Raw genomic sequence first — 11,781 nt, forward strand, 5'->3', positions numbered from 1 at the left:
TGCGCACACGGCCACCACAGTGCTGTGTGGCCTCCGGAGAGAAGTCCTTCTCTCCTGCGGGGAGGAGCATGGGTGAGAGCCTGGGGGTGAGGTCGCTCAGGGCCAGCCAGAGGTGCAGGGCACGCACAGGTTGTGCCCCTGGGCTGGCCGTGGCCCAGAGGAGGAGCCCAGCATCACGGTCTGGGGGAGCCCTAAAGGGGCCTCCCACCAAGAGCCCCTGGATGTGCAGGCTCAGCAAAGTATGCGTGTCACCCGCCACTCAGGAGCACGGCTTGGACGGCACCTTTCGGGGGGTGGGGGAGGATGTTGCCGTCGGAACTAACGTGAGCTTAGGAGGGAGGGAGGCCATGAGGACCCTGGGTGAAAGTTGCAAGCGCCGTGCTCTGATCAGGGGACCGGAGCGGCTGGCTGTGTCCTGGTCCCAGGACTGGGCAGGGGCAGGCCTGACAGGAAGCAGCTTGGCAGGCTGCGACGGGTGCTGGGCACTTTAATCTTTTGCCTGTCTTCATTCAGAGGCTGTGAGCGCTCCAATTCCGTTTTCACTTCTTTGGAAGTGCTGATAAGATGGGAACAGAATAAATCAAACGCCAAGTTACATGTTTCCTGGCTTAGGAAGCAAAAAACTAAGCATAACCTTGGAAATGCTCCCAGACAGTATTTTTTTTTTTAATTTCCCCCCCAAGTTGATTTTTCCTTCTTGTTTTTTATTGTGGTAAAATATACATAACATAAAATTGATCATTTTCACCATTCCTAAAGGGTACAGTGCAGTGGCATTAACACCTTTGCGTTGCTGTGCGGCCATCCCCACAAGCCATCTCTAGTTTTACACCCTCCCCAGCAGAATCGCTGCCCCCTTACACACGAACTCCCTGATCCCATGCTTCTCTCCCACCCAGGTGCCCAGGTGCCCAGGAGCCACGGCCGAGGTGCCGTCTCTGCAGGCATGCATGGGGTACGGGGTGGCCCCGTGTCCTGGCCCCAAAATCCTCCTGGTGTGGGCTGGCCCTGGGTGGAGCTGAGAACATCTGTTCCCGTCTTAAGGAAGGGAATCTGTCAGATGTCAGTCATCTTTTCCTTTTTTCAGATTTTATTTATTTATTTGAGAGCGAGACAGAGCACAAGCAGGGGGAGCAGCAGAGGGAGAGGGACAAGCAGACTCCCCGCTGAGCGGGGAGCCCGACACGGGGCTCGATCCCAGGACCCCAAGATCGTGACCTGAGCCGAAGTCAGACCCTTAATTGACTGAGCCACCAGGCGCCTGTGTCCCCAGGCACTGTCCTAAAGCCCTCAGCATGCAGTACTTGTCCTTCACCTTTGGTCTCGTCCTTACCGAACAGATGCAGCAGGAAGCCAGTTTCATTAACGCACATCCTTGACTGCGGGGTGAAGGAGAGGGAGAGGCTCTCTGAGGCTGGGCTGGGGTTTTATTTTATTCTGTGGTCGTTCCAACCCCCAGAACAGCCCACGAGGACCGTAGAGATTTCATTGCCATTTTGCATCCGAGAAATCAGATCTAAGGGTATGTTTCTTCCAGACCAGGAGAAGAGTCCATGCTTGACGATTCCTGCATGAGCCAGGGGCCGGTGACTGCCACATGGTCCCAGGTCCTGCTGCCCTTGCTGCAGGTGTGTGTGGTTGGATGGCAGGAGGGGAGGGCGAGTCCGGGGCTGTGGGCTGGCTGCACATAAGCCAGCGAGCCTGGTGCCATGGACGGCGCCAGAGTCTGTCTGGGCCTTTGTCCCCCCCGCTGTGTCATCGGGGCTGGGATGCCACTTGCATCAAGGCCCAGAGTGTGTGCTCAGAACAGCTTCCCCTCCTGCGGGAGAGTGACTGGCCTGTGTCATTTCTGGGTTAACTTTCTAGTGCAAAGGTCCACTACAGGCCTTCAGGGACATGAATCAGTACGTGTGTTTTGCGACCGGCTTCGGGAAAGGGAAAGAGTGATGCTGAAGATCTTGGGCGGGGTTGGAGCAGCTGACTCTGAGTGACTGAGTGACAACGTCAGCTCTGGGCACAGGTCCAGGCCGCGGCGTGCGTGGGCTTTGACCCTCTGGCCCTGCTGTCTCTGTGTTTATCCACTCTGCTTCCTCTGCAGCTGATGTCATTGTGACTTCATATTTTGCCCTCGGCTGATCCCTGGGGAGAGTAGTGATGAGGGCCACATGCAGGACACCTGCCGGCTGAAGCCCACCCCCACCCCCCACCCCTCCACTCTCCCCCCCTGCAGTGGCTCAGCAGCTCAAAATGGTCACCACATTGTTAAATGGTTGGAAAAAATTAAAAGACGATCTCATGACCCCTGCAAATTATATGAAATTGCAATGTCCATGTCCATGATAAAGCGTAATAAACACAGTCACACATTTGTTTAGGAATTGTCTGTGACTGCTTTCTCAGTATGATTAGGGACTGTGTGGCCTGAAGAGCCAAAAATATTTCCTCTCTGGCCTTTTCCAAAGTTTGCCAAGCCCAGGCACGGAGTCCTCCTTCCTGTGATGACAGAAATTCAGGTTGGTAGTAGCATTTCACAGGGTCAGCTCAAACCTCTGGCTCTTAATCAGAGTGGAAAAAGTGGAAAGTGTGCGGAGGGTCAACCCGCATGATTCCCAGAGACAGAGCAGCGGCCATGGGTGCTCTGATGGTCCCTACCTCTGACTGCTTGGGGCCTGAAACCAATCAGGGGTCGACTGTACTTCGCTGAGAGGACCGGGCTCTGCTGCAGGCCCCAGAGCTCATGGGATGCTCTTCAAAGGGACACTGACTGGGGAGACTTCCCCATGTTGCCAAAGCAACTCCAATAGAACCGCCCGCCCTGACTTATCCGTGTGTGCACACGCGTGACAGCAGTCCATCCATGTGACGGTAGCAGTTCTAGATTTGCCCTGTGAAGCCACTTCCTGAGATGGCAGGAAGAGCTGAGAAACCACTGAGGGACTGACCAGGCACTGAGCTAGTCAGCCACTGGTGACTTGCAGCTCCTCTGAAAGCCGGACTCCCGCAGAAGGGCCTGGGCCACATGGCATGCCAGCACCCTCAGCGTTCACATAAAAATTGAGGATGAGGACAAGGTGAGCTCTACAAAGGCTCCTTGCCCCCTCTCACTGTGCAGCTTTTTAAGAAACTGTGATAAAATACACATAACATAAACTTTCCCATCTTAACCATTTTCCCCTTTGATAAATGTTTATTTTTTTATTTTTTATTTTTTTAAAAGATTTTATTTATTTATTTGAGACAGAAAGAATGAGAGACAGAGAGCATGAGAGGGAGGAGGGTCAGAGGGAGAAGCAGACCCCCGCTGAGCAGGGAGCCCGATGCGGGACTCGATCCAGGGACTCCAGGATCATGACCTGAGCCGAAGGCAGTCGCTTAACCAACTGACCCACCCAGGCGCCCTGATAAATGTTTATTGAGTGCCCACTATATACCGAGCAGGCATGCCAGGTGTCAGAGACACGACAACAACAGTCACGTGACAGATTTCCCAGGCGACCATAAATTAACTATCGAACGCTTACCCTTAAAGTTGGTGAGGAAAGTCCAGGGTCTGCTAGCCTGCAGCTCCTAAGACCTAGAAATGTAATTGCTCAAGCTCAGAATGTCTGACATCTTTAATGTAAGAAAAAAATCATGAATCAAGCTTATTACTTCACAGGGAGCCCCGCTGGTTGTACAATTATCTCCTCAGTAGAAGAGTCTTCTTAGGGGCGCCTGGGTGGCTCAGTTGTTAAGCGTCTGCCTTCGGCTCAGGTCATGATCCTGGAATCCCGTGTTCGAGTCCCGCATCAGGCTCCCTGCTCGGCAGGAGGCCTGCTTCTCCCTCTGCCACTCCTTGTGTGTGTGTTCCCTCTCTCGCTGTATCTCTCTCTGTCAAATAAATAAAAATCTTTAAAAAGAAAAGAAAAGAAAAAAAAAGAAGAGTCTTCTTAGAAGTCAAGTTAGTAATATATTAAAATGTATTATTAATGTATTAAAAGTAATGTATTAAAAAGCCCACTTGGACAGGATCCAGCCATAAATGCAGTCAAATTCTCAAGCTTCGCCATCCCTCTGCCTGAACACTCTTCCGTCAAAATACTCTTTCTTCAAAAATGTTTCATACACTCTTTGCCACACCTACTGTGGGAATGAAGACCATTCTCAGCAATCAGACTGTCAACATTCCAGAAAATGTTGACATCACTCTGAAGGGACACAGTGTTATTGTGGAGGGCCCCAGGGGAGCTTTTTTTTTTTTTTTAAGATTTTATTTATTTATTTGACAGAGAGAGACACAGCGAGAGGGAACACAAGCAGGGGGAGTGGGAGAGGTAGAAGCAGGCTTCCTGCAGAGCAGGGAGCCCGATGCGGGGCTCGATCCCAGGACCCTGAGATCATGACCTGAGCCGAAGGCAGACGCCCAACCGACTGAGCCACCCAGGCACCCCCCCAGGGGAACTTTAATTACATAAATGTAGAACTCAGTCTCCTGGGAAAGAAAGAGGCTCCAAGTTGACAAATGGTGGGGAACTAGAACAGAACTGGCTACCGTTCGCACCGTCTGTGGTCATGTACAGACCACGATCAAGGGAGTTACACTGGGCTTCTATTATAAGACGTGGTCTATGTATGCTCAGTTCCCCATCAATGTTTTTATTCAGGAGAATGGGGTTCTCTTGTTGAAATCTGAAATTTCTTGGGTGAAAAATATGTCTGCAGGGGTTCAGATGAGGCCAGGTGTTGCTTGTTCTGTATCTCAAGCCCAGAAAGGTGAATTAATTCTTGAAGGAAATGACATTGAACTTGTATCAAACTCAGCTGCTTTGATTCAGCAAGTCACAACCGTTAAAAATAAGGATATCAGAAGATTTGGGGATGGTATCTATGTTTCTGAAAAAGGAATAGTTCAGCAAGCTGATGAAGAAGATCTAAGCTGTCCAGCTACACATACAGCAAGATGCCAGATGATTTTTCAGACTTACTTGTGATCGTCTAAAGATGCAATAAAAGCTGTACTGATTTGGGGCTTTCTCTTAAACCAATAATCCTTTCGAACTAGTTGGCAATTAAACCATTCAGAAGTAAATTGTAGTATGCTAAGAACAGTGACAAGGAATGGAACAGGAGTTTTTTCTAGTAAAACATCATGGGAGAAAAAAAAATGTTTCGGGGCGCCCGGGTGGCTCAGTCGTTAAGCGTCTGCCTTTGGCTCAGGTCATGATCCCAGGGTCCTGGGATCGAGCCCCGCATCGGGCTCCCTGCTCTGCGGAAAGCCTGCTTCTCCCTCTCCCACTCCCCTTGCTTGTGTTCCCTCTCTCGCTGTCTCTCTCTCTGTCAAAATAAATAAAATCTTTAAAAAAAAAAAAATGTTTCACACACTTGAATACCATAGTTCATCGGGGTCGTTCGTTGTCCTCAGAGCTAGCTATCCATACTGTTCATAGACATGTTTGCCATCACTGTGCTTTTGTTTGGTTTTGGGTTCTTGTTTGTATTTTTTCCATTTTTTTATTATGGTAAAATAGACATAGCATGAAATTTACCATTTTACCCATTTTTGAGTGTCCAGTTCAGTGGCATTAGGCACATTCACATTGTTGTGCAACCATCACCACCATCCACCTCCAGAATTTTGTCATCTGCCCAAACTGAGACTCTGTCCCCATTAAACGCTAACTCCCCATGCCCCTCTCCAGCCCCTGGCAACCACCGTTCTATGAATTTCACTGCTCCAGTTGCCTCTCATAAGTAGTAGAATCATACAGTATTTGCCCTTTTGTGATTGGCTTCTTTCACTTAGTATAATGTCCTCAATTTCATCTCCTTTTGTAGCATGTATCAGAAACTCCTTCCCTTTTAAGGCTGATCGTATGTACATTTTGCTTATTATATGGCCACATGTTGCTTCTTCATTCATCCATTGATGGACACTTGGGTTGCTTCCGTCTCTTGGCTGTTGTGAATAATGATGCTATGAACATGGGCGTGCAATTATCTCTTTGAGACCCTGCTTCCAATTCTTTGGGGTTTATACCAAGAAGTATGATTGCTGGGTCCTAGGGTAGCTCTATTTTTAATTTTTGAGGAAGCTGCATACTGTTTTCCACAGCAGCTGCACCATTTTACATTCCCCCCAACAATGCACCAGGGTTGCAGTTTCTCCAAACCCTCGCCAATACTTGCTATTTCTGTTTTTGTAATATTTTTTTTGGTAGCCGTCCTAATGGGTGTGGGGTGGATTTGTTTTGTTTTGTTTTTAAATAAGGCATAATTTTCATCCAATGAAATGCACAGATCTGTTTCCTGTTAGAGGCGCTTGAGCAGGTGAACACCCTCGTGAAATCCACATCCCATCAAGAGACAGAACATTTCCAGCACTCCGGAAAATTCCCTCTCCATCTTTCCCGTCAGCCCCTCCCACCCCGCCAACCAAGAGCTGTTGCCATGGAAGGGTTGTGCCCCTCCTCGAACTTGCACTTGATGTAGCTGGACTCATACAGTGGGGACTGTGGCGGGTTTTGGCAACCCAAGCATGCCTCACTGTGCCTGGTGGGGTCAGGGAGGCTCTCCCCGCTGGGGAAGAAGATGCCATTGTGCCATCAGGAGCCAGGAGAGGGTCTTTGTTTGCAGCACGCAATTTCCTTCGGCGCAGGGCTGTGTCCCAGCTCCCGGCCTCTCCCGGAGCAGAGCTGTGTTTGCTTTCGGAGGACTCAGCACAGGATGCACCGTCCTCTGCTGGATGACAGGAGAGTGATGTCAGCCCAGGTGCTTCCCGGCAGGACTGGGGGGAAGGTTCCCAAAGACAGGGCTGGGATACTGAGCCCACAGCATGTCAGCGATGCTTACAATAGCTTTTCCCTGAATATGTTCAACTTTGAAAACTGCAGTTTTTATGAACAGTAGGTTCCTGAAAAGCTGCCATCCCGTGAGTCCAGGCCGCTGCCTGGGGGTGAGCTGGGTCTCGCCCTCACCATGGATTTCCTGAGTGACAGTGGACAAGTCTTTTGCTCTTTTGGAACTTTGCTTTTTCATTGATTTTTCAGCAAACGATTATTTCTGGCAGGCGCTTGTGACACGGAACTGTGATGGACAGATAGTGGGGGTGAGGGGTGTGAACAGATGGTAGCGCATTATGTGAATATAGGCATAAGTGTGGTGACGAGGCCGCATTCAGATCGGGGGTAGTCAGGGAAGGTCCCTGGGAGGAATTCACACCTGAAGGACGGAGGCGTCGGAGTCTCGGGGGCTCAGGATGCAGCCATCTCCAGGGTGATGCGTGAGGAAGGGCTGGACAGGCAGGCCTCTCTGCACAGCCACCAGCCAGCTCAGGGACAGCTCAGGGACAGCACTGGGACAGCAAGGGGAGGGTGCCAGCCACAGGCGAGGGTCAGTAAATGGAAGTGAGCTAAAGCACATGAAAATGGGTGGGATGCAAAAAACAATGGATTTTCAGAGTTCTGCTTTAAATCTTGGGCATCTCCCCCGCCCTTCCAATGTCTAATCGTGGTAAAATACACACATGAAATCTATCCTCATAACCATGTTGAAGTGTAAAATTCAGTAGTGCGAAGTATATTTGCATTGTTGTGCAACCAGTCTCTGGAACCCTTTTCTTCTTGCATGAATGTTAGACACCTTTTAAAAAAATAAAATGAAATGGAATAAAATAAACAGAGCAATGCTCTCTTCCAAAATCAGCTGCCAGAAGCCAGCGTTTACTCTCTTCTCTCGTTGCCTCTCCCAGCCCCTCCCCGCCCCTCCGCATGTGCACCACGGTGGCCTGCCATGGCCCTGGGGCTTCCGTGGGGCCAGGGGCACAGCCCAGCGACTGCTGACCAGGTAGATGTGTTCAGGAGCTGTTCCCCGTTACCTGCATGCTTCTGAGTACATCGCTGGTGGCCCCGGAACTGTTATAAAGCTGGAGTGACATGGGAGGGACACAGGAACTGTTATAAAGCTGGAGTGACATGGGAGGGACACAGGAGGGACATGGACCTGCACGGATCCAGTGGGCGCCAGCACTTGGGCAAAGCTCAGGGTACAGCGCGGGGGGTCCTCCACACCCTGCTGCTAGCAGAGCCCCCCACTTCTGGTCCTTAACCCATCTTCAATTCCACACTCTGCGTCCCAGGGGGCCAAATGGTCAGTTTAGGCTGGTAAGCTGGAAGATTTGAAGCCTGTGTTTTACGGGTGATTTCGACACTTTTGTTTTGTGGTTTTTTCACTCATCGTCAAACAAGAGGGAAAAAGGCAGTGAACCAGTGACTTCAGTTTGTTTTGATATTTAATAGTAAAGCCCTTTCTTTATGTGAAATCTTTCTTGGCAATGGTGTCATAGGAGAAACCAGCCAATGGTGTCTGGTTGATGGGACCCGGGTGCTTCCCCGTGCTGGGACGCCCCTGCCCCCTAAGGCCCCTCTTCTGATCCGCTCAGCTCAGCATCAAACCCCTTCTGAACTGCACAGGTCCTTCTCAGAGTTGGGGGGCAGCTGGTGGCCCCCACCGTGCTGATGTCGAGTGCCCTGTGAGGTGAGTTCACACACGTGAGTCCAGATGGGAACCACACAGGCTGGGGGTGACACCGCTTAATGTTTGAAGGTAGGATGTGCTTGCCCGGCAGATGGAGAAGGTTAGGCATTAGCCTTACATGTAGGGGGAGAAAGACTTTCAGGTTAAGATGGTGGAGGAAAGTACAGTTGACCCTTGAACAACACAGGTTTGAATGGCACGGGTCCACTTAATTTTTTCAGTAAATAGGTTGGAAAAAATTTTGGAGGTTTTCGATAATTTGAAAAAAACTTACAGACAAATCGCATAGCCTAGGAATACTGAAAGAATTCAGAAAAGTTAGGTATATAACACATATAACACAAAATATGTGCTAATTGACTGTTTATGTTATCGGTTTCCGGTCAGCAGTAAGCCATTAGTAGTTAAGTTCTGGGGGAGTCAAGAGATATATGTGCATTTTCAACTGTGGGGGGGTGGCGCCCCTAGCCCCCCTATTGTTCAAGGGTCAACTGTATAGAATCTCTTTCCTAGTATCTAATAAAATGAATAAAAACTAGTAAAATAAACTTTCCAAAAATTCAGCAGCAGCAACAAACAGAATCATACCGTAGGTCTCAAATTTCAGAAACCGGTGGCCAGGTAGAGACATAGGGAAGATGCTGACACATGAGGGTGTGAGGCTAGGCTCCCAGCCCCCCGGCCCTACCCCAGAAGATACAGCAGGAATGGCTTCCACCTGTGTGCCAGGTGCTGTGCCAGGTGCTGGCTGGACTAGCTCGAGTCCTCAGGGTCTGAGGGCTGCTGGAGGGGAGGTGGGGGATGGGTTAAACAGGTGACGGGGATTAAGGAGGACACTTGTGTTGAGCACCGAGCGTTGTATGTAAGTGAGGAATCACTAAATTCTACACCTGAAACGAATATTGCACTGTATATTAACTAGCTGGAATTTAAAGAAAAACTTGGAGAAAAAAATAAGAAATGAAATAAAAATAAACAGAGACTAGCCATGATGCAGAGCATGGACGTCCTCCATCCTGCCGGATGCCACCGAAGCTGTTCCAGGTCACCTCCCACAGGCAGGTGTGAGAGGTACCTTTTCCCTGTATTTATTGGCCATTCTGTTTCCAGATGATGAATTGCTACTTCATACTCCCTTCTTTTCCTGTTGGGTTATTGGTCTTTTTCTGACTCATTTGTAAGGATCCTTTGACTCTGCCAGATCCTAATGCGTTGTCGGCTCTGCCCTCTGCAAATATTTTCTCCCCATCTATGGCTTGTCTTATTACTTTGTAGTGTCTTTCAATTTGGGGAGCTTTGAATTTGAGTACAGACCACTTTATCAGCCTTCTTTGTACTTTTAGTGCTTTAATTCAGAAGTTCTACTCCAAGGGCCCCTGGGTGCACAGTTAATGACCAATGACTCTTGATTGGGGCTCAGGTCATGATCTCAGGCTCTTGAGATCGAGCCCTGCAGAGTCTGCTAAAGTTCCTCTCTCCCTCTCCCTCTGCTCCTCCTCCCCCTCTCTCTTTCTCAAATAAATAAATAAATAAATCTAAAAAAAAAAAAGAAGTTCTCCATATCCAAAATCATAAAGATTGCCTTCTGGATTTCATTCTGCGGGGTATAAGGTTTTATCTTTAGGTGTTTGGAGTGAGATGTGAGGTGGAGATTCAGTTCTATTTTTTTTCTTCATGTGGTTAACCCACCGCCCCAGAACAGGGCAATGCCTCATGGCCATCCGTCACATTTCCACGTTTCCCCAGGTCTGGTCTTAGACTTTTCTCAGCTCTTCTTTCCTAAGCCAGGAAAGCCTTCAGTTAGTTCAGCTTTCTGATTCATATCTTTATATCCAGAGGTGGGGACACCCCCACCGCACTCCCCCCTCCCCCCCCCCTCGCTCTTCAGAATAGGCCAGGTTCTTCTGGGCAATTGCTCTCTTACCACACATTTTGGAATCAGCCTGTGAAGTTCCAGTGAAAATCTTATCAGGGTTTTTTTTTTTTTTTTTTAAGATTTTATTTATTTGACATAGAGCGCACATAAGCAGGGAAAGCAGCAGGCAGAGGGAGAGGGAGAAGCAGGCTCCCCGCTAAGCAGGGAGCCCGATATGGGACTTGATCCTAGGACCCTGGGACCATGACCCAAGCCAAAGGCAGACACTTAACTGACTGAGCCACCCAAGCGCCCAAGGGTTTTGATGGCATTTGCTTCGAAATTAGGAGTAATTTGTGCAGAACAAACATGATTATAATATTGTCTTGCTATTTTTTAATATTACTAGGGTCTTTGTTTCCAGTGAAGTTTTATTATTTTAAAATTTTTTTATTTTATTTTTTTAAAAGCTTTTATTCATTTATTTGAGAGAAAGAGCACAAGCAGGGTTAGGGGCAGAGGGAGAGGGAGATGCAGTTTCCCCACTGAGTAGGGAGCCTGATGCAAGCCTCCATCCCAGGACCCTGGGATCATGACCTGAGCCGAAGGCATATGCTTAACCTAACTGAGCCACCCAGGCACCCCAAAATTTTATTATTATTTTTTAAAAGATTTTATTTATTTTTGACAGAGAGAGAGCGAGCACAAGTAGGCAGAGCAGCAGGCAGAGGGAGAGGGAGAAGCAGGCTCCCGGCTGAGCATGGAGCCCGACGTGGGGCTCGATCCCAGGACCCCCACACAAGTCCACCTGCTTGTCCCTTTCTGACACTCACACCCTCTCGCTGACATTTGACATGACCTAGGATCCTCACCGCCATGTTAAAAAGTAGGGGGTGATGGCAGGCAAGATACAGCAGAAATTTTAAAGTAATAAGAGGATGCGATGCCCAACTATATGCTAATAGATTTTTAAAAATATTTTAGAGAGAAGGAGCAGAGGGAGAGGGAGAGAGTCTCAAGCAGACTCTGCGCCAAGCTAGGAGCTCCTTTGCTGTATCTTTTACAATTATTTTCATGATACCTTTCCCCTTTTATAAGGGAAAATAATGTAGGGTAGCAGGGGGGAAAAAAAAGACACATCTCTGGTTACAGCCTGAGCCAGTTTCTCCACAGCCAGGTTGCCAGCCTCGTGGCCACAGAATGGACAACAGAAAGGCGTCCAGGGTCTAAATTCTAAACAATTGTGTCCTTCTTTCTGTCTCTTTGCACTCTGGTCTAAGTTGGACATCATTTAACAAGACAAGGAGCGGGTGTGTGTTCAGCCCAGAAAGTTAGCGCTTGCAGTTTACCTAGGTGTTTGCTTAAGCAAAATTTCTTTTTCTTATTTTTTTGAAATGCAATTTCTTATTGCTGTT

General features: G+C 48.7%; 1 pseudogene; it reads left to right on the top strand.

Annotated features, from left to right (window-relative positions):
- Positions 1-4,130: 4,130 nt before the first annotated feature.
- On the top strand, positions 4,131-5,158 carry LOC117999737 (annotated as a pseudogene).
- The last annotated feature ends 6,623 nt before the right edge of the window (positions 5,159-11,781 follow it).

The sequence above is a fragment of the Mirounga leonina genome, unplaced genomic scaffold, assembly GCF_011800145.1.
Source record: "Mirounga leonina isolate KUSES-001 unplaced genomic scaffold, KU_Mleo_1.0 Mir_481, whole genome shotgun sequence".
Taxonomy (NCBI): Eukaryota; Metazoa; Chordata; class Mammalia; order Carnivora; family Phocidae; genus Mirounga; species Mirounga leonina.